Consider the following 22,671-nt stretch of genomic DNA (forward strand, 5'->3'; position numbering starts at 1 on the left):
TATTCTAAAGCATATTGTAGTGTTGTTTGCATAGCCAAATACATTTACCAAAGTTCATTGAACTTTACACTTAAAGTGGGTACATTTTATTGCACTTAAATTATACAGTGAAGCTTTAAGATGTGAAAAATAAAACAAGATAAGAGAATGTTATAAACAGCATTATGTCAACAAACTTGAAAATGTAGATAAAATTGTTATGAAAATTGCCACAACCAATCTTAGAAAAATAGAAAATTTTAATTTATCCTATCACTACTAATGAAAGTAAATCAGTGGTTTAAAATCTTCCTTATAGATTACATAGGATCCAGTTTTACAGGTGAGTTCTACCAAGTAGTCAAGGAACAGATCATTTCAACCTTAAACTTATTCAAAAAAATAGAAAAAAAAAGTTGGGGATAACATTCTCCAGTTCATTTTACAGCCTTATAAAACATGACAGAGAAAATTAACAAGAAAAATAGCACTTTGAGAGGCTGAGGAGGGCAGATCACCTGAGGTCAGGAGTTCAAGACCAGCCAGGCCAAGATGATGAAACCCCTTCTCTACTAACAATACAAAAATTACCTGGGGGTGGTGGCGCATGCCTGTAGTCCCAGCTACTCAGGAGGCTGAGGCAGAAGAATCACTTGAACCCAAGAAACAGAGGTTGCAGTGAGCCGAGATCATGCCACTGTACTCCAGCCTGGGTAACAGAGCAAGACTCAATCTCAAAAAAAAAAAAAAAAAAGAAAAATAGAAGAAAAAATTATTTTATAGTCTCATTCATGAAAATAGATGCAAAAACCCTAAATAATATATTATCAAACTAAATTAAGCAATGTACAGAAATATAACTCAAAATTTGGGTTTTGGGCTTTTTCCCAAAATGCAAGTTTAATTCAAATTTGCAAAATCTGTTAATGTAGTTGATAGGGTTTGGCTCTGTGTCTCACCCAAATCTCACCTTGAATTGTAATTTCCATAATCCCCATGTGTTGCAGGAGGTAATTGAATCATGGGGGCAGTTTCCCCCATGCTGTTGTCTTGATAATGAGTGAGTCTCACCAGATCTGGTGGTTTTATAAGTGTCTGGCATTTCCCTGGCTTGCATTCATTCTTTCTCCTGCTGCCCTGTGAAGACGTTCCTTCTGTCAAGATTGTAAGTTTCCTGAGGCCTCCCCAGCCATGTGGAACTGTGAATCAATTAAACCTTCTTTCTTTATAAATTACCCAGTCTTGGGTATTTCTTCATAGCAGCATGAGAACTGACTAATATATAGTTCACCACATCATCCAGTGAACAGTAGAAAAAATACATATGACCATTGCAACATATTCGAAAAAGGAGTCCATAAAATTCAACAACCATTCCTGACAAAATTTCTTAGCTACTAGGAGTAGGAAATAAGCCTCTTACCTGGATAAATGGTATCTAAAGAAAACCTGGAACCATCATCATATTTAGTGGAGAAATATTGCAAGCATTCCTATTAAAATCAGGATTAAGACCATGAAGCCCTCTATCACTACTTCCATTGAATAATACATTGAAAATCTTAGCCAGAATAGCAAGAAGAGGGAAAAATTAAATATATAAGCATTTTAAAAGAACATAAAACTCTAGCATTAGCAATTGCTAAATTATCTACATAGCACAAAAACATTTTCAAATTATTAAAATTCAGATAATTTAGTAATTTTTAGATATATTAATATATAAAAGTCCATTGCAAATCTAGTTATCCATAAGCATGAGAAAATTTTTATTTAAAAAAAAATACCACTATGATAGCAACTAAAGATATAAGGTAATGAGAAAAACATCCTACAAAAGACGTGTAAACCTTTTGGTAGAAAAGTAGAAAAACTATTTAAAGGATACTTATTAAGAGCTAGCAGTGTGCCAGGCATTGTGCTAGGTAGTAGCAATACAAAGGCTGGTAAGACAGCATGTTCCTTCTTTCCAAGGCTACCAGGCTGGCAGGAGACATTGGTGCCCAAGCAGATGATTGCCATACAGTGGGACAAATGCAATGGAGGTGTGTTTGGATACAGTAACAGGGATGAGTCACATTTGGGAGAGTCAGTAAAAGGGCATACAAAGTTGGAAATATTTGTATTGACTCTTGAGGATGAGTAGGAATTTTCCAGGAGAGCAAAAAGGGAGAGGGAGTAAGCAACGCTCACCAAGCAGAAGGAGCAGAATGGGGGTAAGAAAAGGTGTGAAACACTCCAAGAACCCTATTCTCACAGCCATACCCACTCAACAAGGATGTGCTGAAAATGCCATCGGTTGCCCCACCTCTGAACTCTTGGACTGTCCCATCCTGCAGCCTCCCATCATCTCTGTTAAACTATTTCCTGTCCTTGAAGGTCTAATTCAAATTGCTTTCCCTATTCCTCTACCCCAAAACACTGTGATCTATCCCCCCACTCTTTTCTGAGGACACTTTTCACCTCTAATTTTAATGGAATGCCAGCTGCATTCTTCTGTTTATCAGACAGCATTTGAAATATTTCTACTACTTTTGCAAAACAGCAAGCTGATAATTGAGTGGGCACTCAGCAAATATGTTTTAAATGGGTTATCATTTAAACAGTTCATTTGAAGGGCTTCTATAGAGCTGTTCCTTGGAGCAGATTGTGATCTGAAGGAAATCTGCATTGTTGTTGGTTTTGTTTTATTCCATGACATCACAGTGAATGGCCTTTGTCTAACCCACAGGGAGACCAAAAGACAATACCTGTAAAACTTGGCCTCTGGATACACTCCATCCTGTGTACTTCAAAACAGCATGGATACTCTCCCCTCTCCCACCTCGCTCCGCTCTCTAAACAAAATTCCCAGTGTAGAAATAAAAGCAAGTTATTCTGCTGGTTAAAATGCTAGTTTGCACATCTGCGTGTGTGCAACAAAACAAGCTAATCTGGACATGCACAAAAATCAGTTTTGATACTTACTGTGGCTGTACTCTCTATATCATTAAAAATTAATAATTCCGTAAAATTCAGAATAAACAATGATGTTTTCCTCCAGGTTCAGAGAAAGTATGAAGTAGGAGGAAGAGCACTGAACTTGGAATTCCCAAAAAGATACTACTGTGGAACTTGGCGAAATCTCCTAAATCTTTTCCTCATCTTCAAGGAGGTGATAATGTCACTTACCCAATATAGCTCATTTGGCTAACAGGACAATCAAATATGCCAGTGGCTATTTGAGTTTAAGAAGTGTAAAGCTCCTGACTTTTTAATGATGGCCATTCTAACTCTGTTCCCGTGCCATGTGCTATCATTATTACTGAGACTAACCAGCAGAAACTGACACATTTCCCTTCTCATGAGCTTGAATCCTTTGACGCTGTTATCTACTTAGGAATTAGCTCTGTGAAGCATGCCCAGAAAGTTCATTGAGAAAATCACTGGTTTTAGACAGCTAAGACTAATCCACGAGTGAAATTTATCATCTTCCTTCGGCATCTTTCAACAACATCCAAAAGTCTGTCTTTTAAAAGATAACCACTGCCTTAAATAAATATAATTGTATTTGTATTGGTTACATTATCTGGTGGCACTGTTTTCAGTGTAACAAATCATCAAAATGCATCCTCCACATATTTCCAGGGCCCAATTATGTTGAAAGATTATCCAGTAGCTCTTGTTTTCCTCACTACTTAATAGTCATCAAGAATTCCTCCTCAGCGTTACTGCTCTTTTTGAATTTGTCTAGCAGGTTTTCTGGGTTTTACAAAAAGAAGAAGAAACCCACCCCCAACACACACACACACGCAAAAGAACCCCTCTTCAATCAACACGCGACTGACATAGGTGGAGTCTTTCTTTCAGTGCCTGTTAAATGTTTAGCCTTTGGAGATAGAATCATCCCCCATTATTCTATTATATTCCTCCATCATTCATTTAGACAGTGAAATACTATGCTACCTTTTAAAATGAGATTGAGGATGATGTTTACTAAGGTGGAGATTCATTATATGGTTAAATGTTAAATTTTTAAAACAGCATGTTATGAAGCAGTAGTGTGGTGTGATCTCATTCTCGTAACAGGAAATGTGAGCTTGTGGTGTCACGTTGCTAAAAGTCTGGATGTAAGCAAACCTGGGTAATGATTAAGTGCATAGATATTAATGTCAGACTGACAGGGATTCAAATCCATTCTCTTCCTGGCTAGATGACCTTGGACAGATTGTTTAATCTTTCTCAGTCTCACTTTCTTCTTTAAAGAAAATAATAATGGAATTGGCTTCCTGAGGTTGCTAGGAGGATTAAATGGATAAAGTATATTAAGCATTTAGCATAGTTCCTGCCCCACAGTAAGTGATCTGTAAACCATAGCCATTATTATTATGACCTGTGAGATGACACAAAATGTCAATAGTTATTACTTCTGGGTATGGGCTTAAGAATGATTTTTTCTGTGCTTTATTGGGCTCCATTTCCACCTTCGTCAACCACTCTAATGTGTTAACATGTACTTTTTTTGTATATGTATATTGCAAAATAATTATTGTTTTATACAATATTTTGTAATTATGTGAAACTATCATACATCTCATTGATCTTACTTTTTTCATTAAGCACTATGTTTTGAAGATCCACACAATTCACAATATGTTGCTGTGTGTACCTCTAATTCATTCTTTCTAAATGTTGCTTAGTACTCCAGAATGTGTGTCCTCAACATTTTATCTATATGCTGTCTCAGCTATTGGACACATAGGTTGCTTCCACGTCTCTAATGCTACAAGTAACATGTAATTAATATCCTCATGCACATCCCCTGAAGGATCCATACAATATTTTCTTTGAAATACATACCCAGAGGTATAATTGCTGGGTTATAGAGTATGCATTTTCTTAATCGGCTAAGTAGTGACAGATGCTTTCCAAAAAGGCTGCAGTAATGACGCAATGACTCCATTAGCAATGATAAAATTCCTGTATGTGGGACCATCTCCATCAACACTTGGCCTTATCCATCTTTCTAACTTCTGCCAGTCTAGTAAGTAACCAACAACAAGTTGTATTGGTTACATTATCTGGTGGCACTGTTTTCAGTGTAACAAATCATCAGAATGCATCCTCCACGTATTTCCAACAACAACTTGTTGTTGTTTTAATTTACATTTCTCAGATAACTCAGGATTTGGGCATCATTTCTTTCATATGTTTAGTAATAATTTGAGCTTCCTCTCCTGTAAATTGCCTGTTGGTATCCTTTGCCTATCTTTCTACTGAGGTTGCTGCCTTTCTCTTGTTGATTTGCAGCAGTTACTTGTGTTATTCATTTGGCCCTTGTGGGTTTTAGACATTTCTAATACTTTTCCCGTGTTGACATCTGTGTAATAAATTTGCTCATGGTGTCTTCTTCAAACAGAAAGCCATAATGTTGATGCTCAAAGTCATCAACACTTCTCCTTATGAATATGCCTTTTGAACTTTTGTTAAAAAGGTTTTCCCTGCCCTAAGCTCAGTCACTAAGATATTCTCCTACATCATACTCCATTAACTGTATAGTTGTACCTTTTCCTTTTAGATCTTTAATTCAAGTGGGGGCCACATTCGTATGCTATGTGAGGTAAGGATCTAGTTTACTCTGTGTATAGTGAGCCAATTTTCCCAATGTAAGCTGCTAGATACTAACTTACGATATTCTCTTTATCATACTTAAGTTTCCACCTGTGTATATGTGTTTGTGTCTGAGCTCTGTGTCCTATTTTATTGGTCTGTTTATCCAGGGTATTTGGTTTTTTGTGTGTTTTGTTTTGTTTGCACCAGTGTAGCACTGTTTTTGTTACTGTGACTTTGTCATATGTTTTCATATCTAGTAGGACAAACCCATTCTCTACTTACGTTTTTTGAGCTTGACTTAGCTGTTTATAAACTTTCATTCCACCACATAAATTTTAGAGTAAGTTTTATCATGTTGCTCAAAAATATGTAAGTAGAATTTTTGATGGGACTGTATCAAATTTACAGATTAAATGGAGAATTTATGTTTTTCTAGTATAATATTGCCTCATCCAAAAGCTCAGGAATTTTCTTCACTTATTCAGATCATCTTTTCTGTAGATAGCTTTTATATTATTTTATTAATATAATTAGCTCCTATATAGTTAATAGACTTCTTAGTTGTGGGAATTACATATTATTATTTATTATGTTTTCTGATTTGCTATTGCTAGCACTAAAAAAATAAAAAGGATTGATGTATCCAACAATTTTATTCAGTTCTCTTATTGGTTCTAACACTTTGTTTTTGAAATATGTTGGATTTTTCTGGATAAATGATCATATCATATGCAAATGAAGAAAGTTTTCTCTCTTACCTTCTGCATTAGTCAGCTCTCACTAAGTTATGCTGTGATAACAAATAGCTCCCAAAACTCAGTGACTTACAACCACAAACATTTGTTTCTCACTTATGTAACATCGTGAATATATATTGGCTGCAGCTCCCTCTGTATATTTTCTTATCTGGGATATAAAGAGAAGAAGCAGCCCTGATCAGGAACACAGTATTCTCATAGCAAAGGAAAAATGCAAAGAAACCAGCAGATCTACACAATGACTTTTAAAGCTTCTGCTCACAACTAGCACACTGTCAAATTCATTCGTATTCATTGGCCAAAACAAATCCCATGGTTAAGTAAAATGACATAGGGTAAAAAGCGTTCTCTTCTCAGAGGAAGTCTCTAGAAATCACATGGCAATGGGCAAGCAAGTGCAAAACTCTTGCAGGGAAGGTGGTAGTGGATAATTGGAAATAACAATATAATCTACCACTCTTTCTAACCCTCATTCTTATTTCTTTGTCTTTCTTTTAGCTTTAGCCAAGACCTCTAATGGTAATAGTAAGCATCCTTGTCTTAACTTTAGCATAGAGAAAATGAGTCTAAAGTTTCTACATTAAGTATAAGAGTTACTATAAATTGTTGGTAGAAATCATTTTTACCAAGTTAAGGAAATTCCCTACTATTCCTAATTCCCTAAGGGTTTTGATCATAAATTTATGTAGAACCATATCAAATTTATATTTTGGGGGTTGACTGATACAATCATATACTTTTATTCTCTATTAGTTTATTAATACACTAACATACATAAATGGATTTTCTCTATTGAACCATCCTTGCATGTCTAGAATAAACCCTAATAGGTCAAGAGTTCGAGACCAGCCTGGCTAACATGGCAATACCCCGTGTCTACTAAAAATACAAAAATTACTCAGGCATGGTGGTGCATGCCTGTAATCCCAACCACTCAGGAGGCTCAGGCAGGAGAATCATTTGAACCCAGGAGGTGGAGGTTGCAGTGAGCTGAGATCACATGCCACTGCACTCTAGCCTTGGCAACAGAGTGAGAATATGTGTCAAAAAAAAAAAAAAATACAAAATAAGCCCTATTTGATCTTAAGGTATTTCTTTAAATCTACAATTAGTTTAGCTAACATATTATGTATAATTTTTAATGTATATAATTATACATTAAAAAGTGAGCTATTATTTTCTTCATTGTATTGTCCTTATCTAATTTTGGAATGAGGCTATGCTTATTACACATAAAATGATGTGTATAGATTTTGCCCTTTTTTTGTTTTGCAAAAACAACTTGTATAAGATAGGAATTAATATTCCTTGAAAATTTAGTAGAACTTTCTAATAAAACTACCTGGGCCTATAGTTCTTTGAGTAAGGAGGATCTTTGTTTATCATTTCAAATTATTTAATATTCATTGATGTATTCAAATTATATATTTCTGCCAAGCGTGGTGGCTCATGCCTGTAAGCCCAGCAATTTGGGAGGCCGAGGCAAGTGGATCACCTGAGGTTAGGAGTTTGTGACCAGCCTGGCCAACATGGCAAGACTCCACCTCTACTAAAATACAAAAATTAGCCAGGCATCGTGGCTCATGCCTGTAGTCCCAGCTACTCAGGAGGCTGAGGCATGAGAATCACATGAACCCAGGAGGCGGAGGCTGCAGTGAGCCAAGATCACGCCACTCCACTCTCCAGCCTGGGTGACAGAGTGAGACTCCATCTCAAAAAAAAAAAAAAAAAAAAAAAAAAAAATATATATATATATATATTTATATATTTCTTATGTATACCAGTTTATTATACCTTATTTATACCAGTTTTGGCATTTCATCTTTTTTCTAGGAATTTATCCACTTTAAGTAAATCTTCAAACTTACTGTCCTATAGCTGCTTAAAGCCTTTGAAGTCAAGCCTTTCAAGGAAGTAATCATATCATGTACATGGCCCTGAAGCTCCCTGTACACTTCCAATACTTTACAAATAATAATAATAATTAACAGGCACTATCCGATGAATAGAAATCTACCAAAAAATATTAGAAATTATCTCCAAGAGTAGTATTAAGGGTAATTTTTATGTTCTAACATGTTGTACATTCTTTTTTGCATAGTCTGAAGGTTTTACACAGACAAAATGTTGCTTTTCTATCATCAGGAGTAACAAACTATTTCTCTTTTGTACTGAAATTAATCTATAAAACTTACCTAAGTTCAGAATTACTGTCACATTCCCATGCCCCATTGAAATATGGTATTCGATAAATCCACAGGCAGATCTGCTTTCTTGGGTACTGAATTCATCTATAAACAAGTAGAACCCTTCAAGGGAGAAATTGTAACCTGTACATGGCCCTGAAGCTCCCTGTGTACTTCTAATATTTTGTAAAGAATAATAATTAACAGATACTGTCTGACCATTTTGGATTTATACCAATTTATTTTATATAAAAGGACATTTTAACATAGCCACCTATGGGTACAATTTTAAACATTTGCAATTGAACTCTTGGAACATGAGTTGTTTGGTCTGCCTGTCTTTTTCCTGCCTTTACCCTCTACTCAAGTATGGGTTTTATTAAGCAGTGTATATTTCACCTAAGGCCTCGAAAATGTACTTTTGGAGAAAAAGGCTCTTCTTGGTAGTCTGTGGTGAGTAGGACCTTATTTCTGTTTGGTTTTTAGTGTGTGTTATGTGTGGGCCCTGAGGATTCAATGAAGCTGTTTTCTTTGAAAAGCTGTCAGACAACACAAATTAAATCCAGTAATGGTATAGACACAGCCAAACAAGTTCAACTAGTTCACATACACTTGAAAGCAAATGAAAGAGAGTATGTATAGGGAGAGATTCTTACCATCTGCCTCTTCTACTAAACGTCTTCAGTTCTCCAGGGAAATGTCTAATAAGTAGATCAGGTTGTTGTGAGATTCAAATTAGTTAATGCATTAGTTAAGACGCACTTAGCACAGTCCCTGGCATACAATAGATAATAAATGGAAGCCATTATTATTTGTACACATATGGAGGTGGTTTTACATATACTGCTCTGCACTTTGTTTTCCTAGTAGCACAGACATTCCTCTGAGTGTAAAGACTGAGCTCTAACTCCCTCTGTAACAGTTAGGTAATTCTACAATAGCACAGATACATCCCCATTTAGTCAACCATTCCCCTATTCATGGGCATTCCGGTTGATTCCAGGTTTTGACTTTACAAATGCTACAGCAACCTCTTTGTCCCCCTCAGAAGTTCAAGGCAGCCAGTTCTGCCCTTCCCCATTTGCTCAGAAACTGCCATTCTCCCAAGATGCTTCCTCAGATAGGGGTGTCCCCTGCAGGCCAACTCCACATTCCTGCACTCTTCCTCAGTCCTTCCCCAAGCAGGCTGGCCAAGCTGGAGCAGAAGCCATTCTAAGCCCCTGGGAGGACTGGCTAGGAGCTGAGATGTGGAAGCCACAGCCCATGATAACAGTCATCCTGAAGGCATGCTGCAGTCATGACTCCTGGTGTAGGAATGAAGGCAAGGCTGGTGGAACCAAGCCAGGAAGCCATTTTGACTGTGATGAGAAGACAAGAAGCTCCCAGGCAGCTTGTGGATGTACCACGGCTGTTGTAATCCACCATTTTGAGATCAATTCTGGCAGGGGCACCAGGGAGTCAAAGATCTGGCCTGTTTTAGGAATTCACCTCTATAATGATACCTTGTATTGGCAGAGTGACGTCTATGTCTCAGAAGAGTTTCTTAGCTCTGTTGTATCATTATGGGATTTTCTGTTAAGTGACACCATGGCACCCAGCAACTGAGCTATGATTTCGCTGTGCTGGTTAAGTTAACTGAAATACTAGATCCAGCCACCTTTTAGCTGGGTGTTTTATGTTGTAAAGGCAGACTAAAATGCTCCCCTAAAGTTCACATGAGCTTGTCCAGTCCCTATTGGACATTAGAACCGGCTGTTATTGAACCTGTATGTGCCTGATGCTGTTCAAATGTTATCTGACAATCTTCCCTGAAGCCCAGAAATTGGTTTCCCTACTTCGTTCATTTATTTTTTATTTATTTCTGTTTTTTAGAGATGGGGTCTCACTCTGTCACCCAGGCTGGGCACAGTAGCATAATCATAGCTCACTACAACCTCAAATTCCTAGACTCAAGCAATTCTCCTGCCTTGGCCTTCCAGGTAGCAGGGACTATGCTGAGCTAACTTTTTAATTTTTTGTAGAAACGGGGTCTCATTATGTTGCCCAGGCTGCTTTCAAACTCGTGGCCTCAAGCAGTCCTCCCACCCTGACCTCCCAAAGTGCTAGGATTATACGCATGAGCCCCCACGCCTAGCCCATTATCCCATTTTGTAGATAAAGCCATTGATCCTCAAGAAAGTAAAGCCTGAGGTCATTTACCTGATGAGGAGTGAAGCTGGGATTCAAACCCAAGTTTGTGAATGCAAAACCTATGTCTTTTCCCCTCTCGCCACCATTCCACAACTAAACCACCAAAGCCCAACTTTTTTGAGAACTCTTTCTGAAACTTTTAAGGAAAAAGCCACTTTCCCATAGTTAACTAGGATGCGTCTCTATATGGATCCTATTTCACATTTCTTTCAAACTAGAAGCTAAATTATTTCTTATACACCTATCCCAGCTGTTGGATGTAAACATGATCATGTTGATGATGTGATGATGATGATGATGGTGATGGTGATGATAACAGCTTTAATTTACTGAGCACTCACTCCATGCCCAGCACTTTGCTTAGCACTTAACATTCTCACACTTACTCTTGATTCTTACAAGAATCCCGGTGGCCAAACAAATGTGCACAAGTAGGACACAGCACACCTGAGACTTGGCCTCAGGCTCCTGACTTCAAAGCCTGTTCTCCCAACCATGTCACAGCACTGCCGCAGCAGTGGAATCTGGAACGCGTAGTTTCATCTAGCATAGGCTACTGTAAGAGAAAGGAGACATTGGAAATACTCCACACGCCTTTCCTGCACTGACAGCCATTCTTACATTTAAGCATTTTATTCAGCAGGGCTCAGACGTATTTAGACACTTTAAGTTAATCATTACCTATCACCATTTATGTGTACTGTTCCTCATCAGCAAGCACATGTAGACATAGCTGCCCTCTGCTTTACGTCACATTTTTTATTAGGCAGCCATAACATTAATAGAGGAGCTCTCCTGCCAGAAGAAGAACATTTTTGTGGTGTTGAAGATAATATAGGTGCTCAACCTAAATTAACTGGATAATTGCTTCAGTGTTTTCAGTAATTTATCATCATGGGCTCCCAAGCAGCTCAGAGAGACGTCAGTTATGGCTAAGATGACACTGTCCTCCAAGAAATCAAGAAAAAGGATAACAGAATTCTGCAAAACACCCACAAACTCCCCAAACCTGAATTTTTTATCTTCATCCATCTTCACCATGTCATCTCTGGCTGGAGCAGAGATGTCGCCTGGTTATCCGACTCCTCACCTCACTATCAAAGGTCATGATTGCAGGGATGCGTGTGGCTGTGTGCCAGTCCCTGTGAGAGCCAACTTGGTGGTGGCAGCACATACCAATGTGCTTGAATTGACAGTAGGCTTTATATAAGTGGAACTGTAGGCTCTTACTAGCAAAGCTACTCATAATCTCTACTCTTTTCTTGCTACAGTAAGGGTGAGAACCCAGTACAGAGTCCAGTAAGCATCACTTTTAGTTGGTGTGTATTAGGCAAGCTCTTCCAGAGAAACAGAAGTAATAAAATATAAATATATATAATATTTATTATAAGGAAATGGCTTATCGAATTATGGAGGCTGAGAAGTCCCACAATCTGCCATCTCAAACCGGAGACTCTGAAACACCTGTGATGACCTTCCAGTCCAAGTCCAAAGGCCTGAGAACCAGGAGCACTGATCATACAAGGATAATGTGAGTCCTTGTCTGAGGGCAGAATACCAGTGTCCCAGCACAAAAAGTCAGGTAAAGAGAGTGAATTCTCCTTTCTTCCACCTTTTTGTTCTATTCAGGTCCTCAGCATATTGGGTGAGGCCCACCTATATTGAAAAGGACAATCTGCTTTACTCATTCTACTGATCCAAATGCTAATCTCACAGACACACCCGGAAATAATGTTTAACCAAATATCTAGGCATCCCGTGGTCCAGTCAAGTTGACACACAAAATTAACCATCATAGCAATTTCAGAACTTCACTTTTACTAAGATGAGGTAGCACTTTCTCATTCTGCCTTTTACCATCTGATATTCTATAGATGCTATCTACTACAGGGGTAGGTAAGGAAGGAAGAAAGAAAAAGTCAAACACATGTAGAAACTCATTGCATATGCTACCCTAATTTTGGACAGTCCCTGTGTGGACAGGCATTTTAAAGGCTCTGAAGAGTCCTGCAGTACAGACACATATTAACTTTGTTTTACCCAGTGTTTCCCTATTTGAGCACCCAACTGTTTTTGAGGAGGAGATTACCATTATGGCTATAAAGCCACATTATCCCATGGCCATGTCCCCTCGATTCTGGGGCATAAAATTAAAAATATAGAATGCTAAGACCAATAAAATCTTAAGGGATTTCATTGACCTCATGGCATCCTCCCTCCCCTGCCCTTGAGAGTCCCGGAATTAACCTGACCCAGAAAAGTTTTCCCAAAGAATTTACAGAGCCCCAAACTGATAAAAACTGCCTGAGATCTCTTCCTCCAATTCCAACCTATTCCTGTCACACAACATGATTTCCTATATCACGAAATGGGAGAGAATGGAGAGGAGCTTATCAAGAGAGACGATAGATGTCATCTGTTAGGTCCTGTTAGGTCTCATCTCATCTTTTAGTATTGCAAATAGGCCATTGGCAGGCTCCTTTGAACCTTTACTAGGTCACAAAGATTCTGAGTTTATATATAGATGGCAGAAAGAACACATACTTTACCTCTCCCACCTATCCTCTTATTTACAAAGGTCTGAAACAAAGTCCTAAAATCTAAAGACATATATTTAACAAAATATTATAACAGTGCTAAAAAAGAGGAAAGCTGCTATAGAGCCATTTAGAGCCATTTCATCCTTGACAAGCTCCCTGGCAGAAAGTGAAGATGGAAGCAAAGTTTGAGTTTTCTGATCCCTCTGAGCCCAATGCCAATTCTGTTTCACTCTCTGACCTCTGTATGATTAATGACATTAGAAATCAACAAATGCCCAATGCTATCTGACAGAGCACAAGTGTGCTACAGAACCCAGTTTATTTTACCCTATCCAGACATTCTTTAAAGGCAGAAGTCTAATAATTCTTTAGATATTTTAACTTCAGTTTTAGTTCCACAAGTAATTCATATGACTCAATTCTACTTTTAAAAGTTAGAATATTGTGGATATAGCTAAGGTCCCCTTTGACCAATATCCTCATCCTAATCCCTTCCCCATATTCCCAGAGGTAATGAAGTCCCTCCAAACACATACACACACTTTTACATGCACACAATATGCATATTTATAATTCACATAAAACATAGAATATGGGTTTGGATTTTTTGCATTAATGGTGTCATACTGTTCTGCAACTTGCTATTTTCAGTGCAAAATATGTTTTGGGACATCTATCATATTGATATATATTTAGTCATCCATTTTAAGTACTGTATGGCATTTCCTCTTATCATTTCGCCATAATTATTTAGCTATTCCCATTCTGTAAGATCTAAAGGTCATTTCCACTTTGGGCCTCTTAAAAGCCATGCAGCACTGAATGTCCTTATCATGGTCCCCTGTGCAAAGGCAAAAGATTACAAGGATAGATACCTCGAGATGTTACTGCTGGGCCACAGGGTGACCTTTTATTTTCAATAGATGCTGCTAAGTTGTAAGTAAAGAACTCTCAGCTGTAAAGGAGCCAAGGGAAGAAATCTCCACAATGGCTCAAGGAATTAAAAAAGAGGATGAAGAAGGTGGTTACACTAGCTGCTTTGGAAAAGCCTGTGAGAATTAGTTCGGCCATTGTGGAACACAGTGTGGTGATTCCTCAAGGATCTAGAGCCAGAAATACCATTTGATCCAGCAATCCCATTATTGGGTATATACCCAAAGGAATATAAATCATTCCACTATGAAGATACCTATATGTGAATGTTTATTGCAGCACTATTCACAATAGCAAAGACATAGAATCAACCCAAATGCCCATCAATGATAGACTGGATAAAGAAAATGTGGCACATATACACCATGAAATACTACGCAGCCATAAAAAGGGAATGAGGTCATGTCCTTTGCAGGGATGTGGATGAAACCATCATCCTCAGCAAACAGAGGAACAGAAAAACAAACACTGTATATTCTCACTCATAGTGGGAGCTTAATAATGAGAACATATGGACACAGGGAGGGGAACAAAACACACTGGAGCCTGTCTTGGGGTAGGGGGATGGAGAGCATCAGGATTAACAGCTAATGTATTCAGGGCTTAATACCTAGGCGATGGGTTGATAGGTGTGGCAAACTACCATGGCACATGTTTACCTATGAAACAAACCTGCACATTCTGCACATGTATCCCAGAACTTAAAATAAAATTTAAAAAAAAAAGACTAAAGCCATGGATCCTGTTTTTTCAATCCAAAAGCTGCCTTCTACCTTTGTGTGCTCTCTTTTTCCCTTCCAGACTGTCCTTGGTATTCTGTTTAACTTGGAATTTTGCTCTTAAATGCCATAGAATGTGTATGTGCATGCATATGGGTGTGGAAGACAGACATTTATCATTGAATTTTTTTAAATAGGAAAACTAAACAACAACTAAAACCTTTTTTTTTTTTTTTTTTTTTTTTTTTGAGATGGAGTCTCGCTCTGTCGCCCAGGCAGGAGTGCAGCGGCGCGATCTCGGCTCACTGCTGCAAGCTCCGCCTGCCGGGTTCACACCATTCTCCTGCCTCAGCCTCCCGAGTAGCTGGGAATACAGGCGCCCACCACCACGCCCGGCTAATTTTTTGTATTTTTTAGTAGAAACGGGGTTTCACCGGGTTAGCCAGGATGGGCTCGATCTCCTGACCTCGTGATCCACCCACCTCGGCCTCCCAAAGTGCCTGGATTACAGGCCTGAGCCACCACGCCCGGCCCTAAAAACTTGCTTAGTGAGAAAGAGGTAGGTAAATGACCACCAGTTCATATACTGTTAAATATATAAAATGTACATAATCCAATTATGGAAGGATATACAGTTTATGAAACGTTAATGGTAGCCTTTGAAGTATAGAATTCTAGGCTGAAAGGAGTAGAAAGAATTTTGGTTTTTATCATATACCTTCTATCATGTTTGATTTTTTCCTTTAAGATCTTGTGCATTTATTTTAAGCTTAAAATTAAAGAATAATACTAAATGTCTTCTGAGCATGTCTCTACAAGGTCCTTAGATAATGAAGTTATTGGTGGGAATGTCAAGCACTGATATGCTGTCATATCTTCGGTTCTTTGGTGTCCCTCAGATTATACTGTTTGCCATCCTTGCTGGCTGGGTGTGCCAAAGCATAGGCTATAAATAATACTCTCAGTTTAAAGTCAAAGAGTCATAAAACATTGTTTTACCTCTTTGACTCCTCATATCAAATCTAAAATTTTCCACCTTTGAGAAAATTCTATTCCAAGCTATAATTGCAAAAGTACTCTACCCTAATTTCAGTAGCAGACATCACTGAAATGAGGCAGGCTGAATTCATCACTGAATTGTGAGGCAGACACCTCGCAAGTCTACTCCTCCCTCATTTCAAGTTCGTATCAGAGTTGTGGGAGTGTTGGGAATATGAAAGGATGGGGATAGGGTGGATGGAAAGAACTGAGTTAAGCAAGAAAAGATGATCATTCCTACTTGGGGTCTACTTGGGCCTTCAAGATTTGTAGACTTCTATCTTTTGCCTTCCCATGCTTTACAAAGTTCCAACTATGCCTGCATTTTGAAGGGAGCAAGTATCATGAATAGTGTGCTTACAATTGTTATGTTTAGATGGAAATTTTAAGGCTGAGATTTTAAATGTTCTTGAGGTTAGAAAACCAATGGGATACAAATAGATCACTAATAACATGATATCTTCTTTATAAATATCCCGTTGCTCTTTAGTGTAAATCTATCACCTTTTGTGAAGAATTCGTCACTGTGATGTCATGTTCTTCCTTTGTCCCCCACTTTCTTGCTCTATTTAATAGTCTATGAATTGGCTGGCGTTTTTCCTTCTCTTTCTCAGCACTGTTTAATTTTCCACTCTCTGCATGATATTTCAGGGTTCATACTCCTCCGAATGTGCCACAATTATAAACCTGGTCCCCTAATGAAGGTTATCTGGGTAATTTTAAATTTTTGCTATTACAAAAATAATCAAATAAATACTATAAAAATTTATATCTTCAAACATATATTACTGAATATAGGAGTAAGTATAACCATAAGATTATTTTCAAACAGTGAAATGCCAAAGCAAATACTCATTTTAAATGCTAAATGCTAAATATTGCCAAGTTTCCATTGAAAAAGTTTATACCAATGGTTTACAACAGTGCTGATATTCCCCACATACTCACCAATGCTGAGTTTTACCAAATGTCAACATTGTCAGTTTGGTGAAAGTGATTTATTTTATTTATTCTGATGAGGTTGAATATCTTTTCACAATTATTGGTTATATTTTCCTTTCTGTGAGCTTCTGCTTTGTACTTTTGCTCATTTTTTAATTTTTCAATTTTGTGCAGTGACTGGTATAAGCTATCTCTGTCTAACAGTGGCCTTTGTTGTGTGTGCAGCGAATTTTTTTCTAGTTTATCATTCATCTTTTTATTTTGTCTATGGCATTTCTTTCTATTTCTAAAAATAGAAGTTTTAAGCATTGATGTAGATAGTGTACAATATTTTCCTTTAGACCTACTGCAATGAATTCTTTTTAGTTAGATATTTGATTATCTCTTCTTTTTCTGACTTCTGAAGCACATGTGGTTCTTACTGCATGTTTGACAAAACTTGTACTAACTCATATTTAAATTTACGTGTGTGTGTGTGTGTGTGTGTGTGTGTGTGTGTGTGTGTGAATCTATTCAAATAGATTAAAAGGTCCTTGAAAAGCTGGAGAAATCAAATGATTCTTTATATTCCCTACCCTACCCCCAGTGTCCAATGTCTAGTAAGGGAAAAATTTAGACGGGCGGGAATTTCAAATGAAAGCACTGCTAAGAAGAGTGCTAAGAGAATCTAGAGAAATATAGGCCCCAATTGTCAAACTGACCAAAGAAACAGTAAGAGATTCCTGCAAAGGTATGAATGATCCCCAAGACAAACCCGGTCTTCTTTGCCTTTTGTCTAGAGCAGAGGCAGTTCTCAGTGTTCCGTGGCCTTGGTCCTGCCCAACTCTCCAAGTTTACCTTGTAGCACTCTTGCCCTTCTCTTTATATCCTGCTACCCTGGCCTTCTACCTATGGCCCAACTATCCACCAGATTAGTTTCTACCAAGGCCTTTTCCTAGAATATTCTTCTTGGTTTTCACATTCCTAACTGCATCTTGTCATTCAGACTATGGCAGATTGTATTTTTTCAAAGATGACCACACCAATACATATCTTATCCCTTCTGCTCCTTCTTCTTATAATATGTTGAAACTCCTACATCAAGAGATGGTGTCTATGTTTCTCTGCATTGAATCGAAGTGGGTCTTTGTAACCATCTTAACTGAAAGAGTCTGGCAGAAGTGACACGACGTGACTTCCAAGGCTAGGTGATAAAAAACAATAGAACTTCCACCTGGCTCAATCTCTCTCTTGGGACGCTCACCCCTAGAACCCAGCCACCACATTGTAAGGAGAGCAGGTCACATGAAAAGGCCTGTATAGGAGTGCAGACACACAGCTGACAGCAAGTGACAACCACCAGATATGTGAGGGAGCAGACCATCAAATGGTTCCAAGCCTCAGCCTTCAAGACACCTCCCAGCTGGGCCCCAGACACTGTGTGGCAGAGACATGCTGTCTCTACTACACTCTGTCAGCATTCCTGACCCAGAGAATCCATGAGCATAATACATTGTTTTATGCCACTGAGTTCAAGGGTAATTCATAGCGAAGCCACAGTAAGTAGAATGAAACCTCAGCTTAAATGTGTTCAGAGAGGTCCTCAGCACCTGCAGCAGTGTCTGGCACATAGATAGGTGGTAATCAACAAGTATTTGCTGAATTAGTATGAATTTGCAAGAATGAATGAAGTGTTTCTAGGCAATGAGAGTCTTCCATTAGACCTTATTTTTGCTACTTAATAGAATGCACTTTTACTGAGCACTTACTGTATTCTTCAGGAATATATTGTAGTTTTCTATTCTGTTGCTATATGTGTACTTCAAAGAGTGATTTAATGCAAATAGAAGTAAAAATCAGTAATCTGTACACCAAATCCCCCTTGACATGCAATTTAACTATATCAGAAACCTGCACATGTACCCCTGAACCTAAAATAAATGTTTTAAAAAGAAGTAAAAATAAGCAATAACCAGGAGATATATATGATGAATTTTTTTTTTACTTTTAAGTTCAGGTGCACATGTGCAAGATGTGTAGGTTTGTTACATAGGTAAACATGTGTCGTGGGGGGTTGTTGTACAGGTTATTTCATCACCCAGGTATTAAGCCTAGTGCCCATTAGTTATTTTTCCTGATCCTCTCCCTCCTCCCACCTTCTACCCTCCAGTAGGCCCCAGTGTGTGTTATTGCCCTCTGTGTGTTCATGTGTTCTCAATATATGATGAGATTTTTAAATTAGACTTAGAAATAACAGAGATAGGAAAAAAAATAAGTTGAAGCAAAATAAGGCAAACCCTTAGAACATTTAAAAGAAAAAAAAAGAGCTTGCCAAAGAAGTGATAATTTTTAATCACGTATAAAACTAAATTCTACCACAGTGATACAATTTCTAATTTCCTTAAAACAGTATAATCTTCTTTTTTTTATTCATAGAATATTTCCTTGTTGGTCAGAGAATGAATTAGATAATATGGGGAAAAAACAGTTCTTTAAAATATGGTTATTTATGTTTGGATAGAATGTTTGACCCAAAACCTTCACCTTTCCTCTATTTACTTACCACTCTTTGCCCAAAAAGGGCTGGAATCAGAACCGTAACAATGAAGAATGAGAGAACCCACAGTTTGTAACTGGAACTCAAGCTTTTTTTTTTTTTTTCTTTTTTTTGATTCAGGGTCTCCCTCTGTCACCCAGACTGGAGTGCAATGGTGCGTTCTTGGCTCACTGCAACCTCTGCCTCCTGGGTTCAAGCAATTCTCCTCCCTCAGCCTCCTGAGTAGCTGGGACTATAGGCACGTGCCATCGCAGCCTGGCTAATTTTTGTATTTTTAGTAGAGACGGGGTTTCACCATCTTGGCCAGGCTGGTCTCAAACTCCCAACCTCAGGTGATCCGCCCACCTCAGCCTCCCAAAGTGCTGGGATTACAGGCGTGAGCCACCGTGCCCGGCCACTCAGGCTTTTTTAAGAGTCTGAACTGAAAGCTCTTAGAAACTGTTCACGCAGCAAATCTGGTCAGCCAGCTACCTGGGAAGTTTCTTCCTGAGACAGTGAGTTTTCGCACATCTAAATTTGTCTTGTTTCCTTCCTTGGACAAGCACCATTTCCACTTTTGTTTTCAAAATCAACACCATCCTTGCTATTTTATAAAATATTGGCACCAATTTAACAGTTCTATTGGCCTTAGAGAAAGTATTGGAATCTCGAAAGGAGCCCAGAACTAGAATATTATAAAGGGTTCCTTGGGTAAATGTGTGTTTTTTATGACCTCCTTGAGAAAATAAAAACCTAGCACCCAAGAATGTGCAACTTATCTATACCTGTTATAACTTACAGCCTACACTGATGATTTCTAGTCACCAAAAAATGTTCAAAGTTATTTGGCTAGAAAAGGCACAGGAGATGAGGGAAGGCCTGTTTGAAGCTAACTATTTCTCTGCAATAATAATACAGCGCATAACAAATAATGCTTTCCAGAGGCTGCCAGTATTAAAATGAGAGATGCTAAATCCTCTTCTCTTCTCTTCTCTTCTCTGCTTAAATATTATCCATGGCCCTTCATTGTACCCACTAAAATATCTGAGTTGAGATTATTTGCGACCACCCACACGTGGTACCTATACTATCACTCTTATTATGAATCTCAATTTAGCTAAAATTTTTCATGCCCCTCTCCTCAAATATCAACTGAAAAAAGGTAAATATATCAAAGACTATAAAGTAGAATTGTTTACCCCCTCAATCAATAGTCATCACGCATTGAGTCAAAAAACAGCTGGGGCATTCACCTGAAAACAGAACTAGGACCAATCATGAGACCATGTCTTCATAAGACCGAAATTGTGAGTTTTTATCTGCAGGTGGGTTAATTTTACTTACTTATGTAGGATGCCAGAGAATATTGCTTTAGTCTTTCTCCCTGTCTTTGGTGGAAAGGCAATTAAAGAAGAAGACTATGAAAACTAGTGAAAAAAAAATAGCAAATTCCCACTGCACAGAGATTGGAAACCTGTGTTCCAACTTGCACTCACTATGTTAGGTTAGGCCAGGTCCTCATCCTCTCTTGTTAGTTGGACGGCAACCAGATGGTGCCTGGATGCGGGTTACCAAACCAGCTGTTGGCTTCCTAACCCTGGAATTTGCCTTCCTACAAGAAGAAAAACTAAGTGAGAGCTAATTAAATGCTTTCTACTAAGAAAGTCTATTCCCAGACTATTTTCTGCCTGCAAACTTAATGTCCTTAATCTATGCCAATGCTTGTAGCCTGACTACTCTGGCTATTTTCTAACTTTCCTTTCTAGTTTTTACAACTGCTGTATTTTTGCAGTCATAATTATTAGGAAAAAGTTTGCTCAAAGAACAATCAGAAAAATAACCTAAATCTAATGAGTCAAATAACCACAATCATTATCATCATCATCACCATCATCATCAATCATCACCATCATTATCATTATCCTTAAAAGGGAGTGGCAAAGGTCAACCTGGTTTTAAAAAGAATGAATTCTAACAAGCTTAAAATTATTGAGTTCCCTCCGTGTTAAGATCAAACTGAAAAATCCACGTTGTCTTCATTTCTTTTACCAAACTCCATATCCTAGCTCAAGAAAATAAGCTTTCAGGAGCTTTTTTGGAACAACTTAAATGGCAACTTGGAAATCAAATGGTTCTGACACAATAGTGATCTTGATGAGTTAACTTCCAATGAATGTACCATATGGATGAAATTCTTCCTGAAGTGCATGTGGGTGTGTTTAAGGATAGAGCATGTGGGGCAAAACACATTTCCAGCTTTTCAAAAACCCATACATTTGCAAAATCATTTGATGCATTTTTATTTTTTACTGATTCCAAATCTGGCCTCTTTCAAAAATAAAGAGTTACTGGTCTTTTCCAGGGACCGTCCCCCTTTGTTTCTATATGACCATGCTCCTTCCTAGTCTCAGAGAGAGAAAAGTCCAACTCCTGAAATCTAGGGCTTATGCAGACACTCCAGCCTACAAGCAAAGAAGCAGGCTAGGAGGAGGGGACACTTTAAAATTCAGTTACAGAGGAGTGGCTAATGTTGAGCTACCTTGTACAACCCTACCAAGCCCACTATGGTTCTAGTATATTTTGTAACCCGTAATTCAATGATTTATGTGGAACTTAGAGTCAAATCTTTCTTCCTGAACCACTATCAAGTCAAGTTTCCCCAATCCCAAAATGTAACCCACCACTGAATTTTGAATTCAAATTAAAAAATACATATATATATACATATAGTTATTCTTACTAGCTTTCTTGTTGGTTTTGATTCACTGTTTAGCATATTAACATTATTTTGGATCCTAATTCAATCATACATTCAGGGAGTTATACTATGGGATTTGGGGCTAATGTCTGTGTATTTGAGGTTTAATATGTTATCAGTGGCATTCTAGATTAGGCTCAGAATATTTCTCAACTAGTGCTACAGCTTCTGCTACCATTCAGTCTGAGTTGGCATTTGGGATTAAATCTATTCACCATGTCTGCTTTAGACATTCTCTTTTCTGTTCATTAGAATTATCCACAAGCGGGCAGTCAAAATCACCTTCTTTGGTGCCTAAATTTCTCTTGAGTTAGATCTGTTTTACAATTTCTGCCCATAACAAACCTGCCTCAGTCATTTGAAAGCTATCTTCCCAAAACCTAGGACACATATGTAAGTACCCAGAATCCCCTAGCTTTAATGGAGTGTCACTTTCTGCAAGATTCCCATCCTTTCCTCATCACCAATCAGTGATCTGTTGTTCATAGGAGAAACAAGAGTAATCTCTTGTGGTTTCTTCA

The 22,671-nt window shown here is 38.1% G+C and overlaps 1 protein-coding gene and 1 pseudogene across 1 annotated transcript in view; both read left to right on the forward strand.

Moving 5' to 3' along the window:
* NR3C1 (nuclear receptor subfamily 3 group C member 1) overlaps window positions 1–22,671 on the forward strand; it is a 471,612-nt gene that overhangs the window by 189,335 nt on the left and 259,606 nt on the right. The window lies entirely within an intron of this gene.
* On the forward strand, window positions 3,682–3,751 carry LOC115831867 (annotated as a pseudogene).

Source organism: Nomascus leucogenys, chromosome 2 (genome assembly GCF_006542625.1).
Source record: "Nomascus leucogenys isolate Asia chromosome 2, Asia_NLE_v1, whole genome shotgun sequence".
In the NCBI taxonomy this organism is placed as follows: domain Eukaryota; kingdom Metazoa; phylum Chordata; class Mammalia; order Primates; family Hylobatidae; genus Nomascus; species Nomascus leucogenys.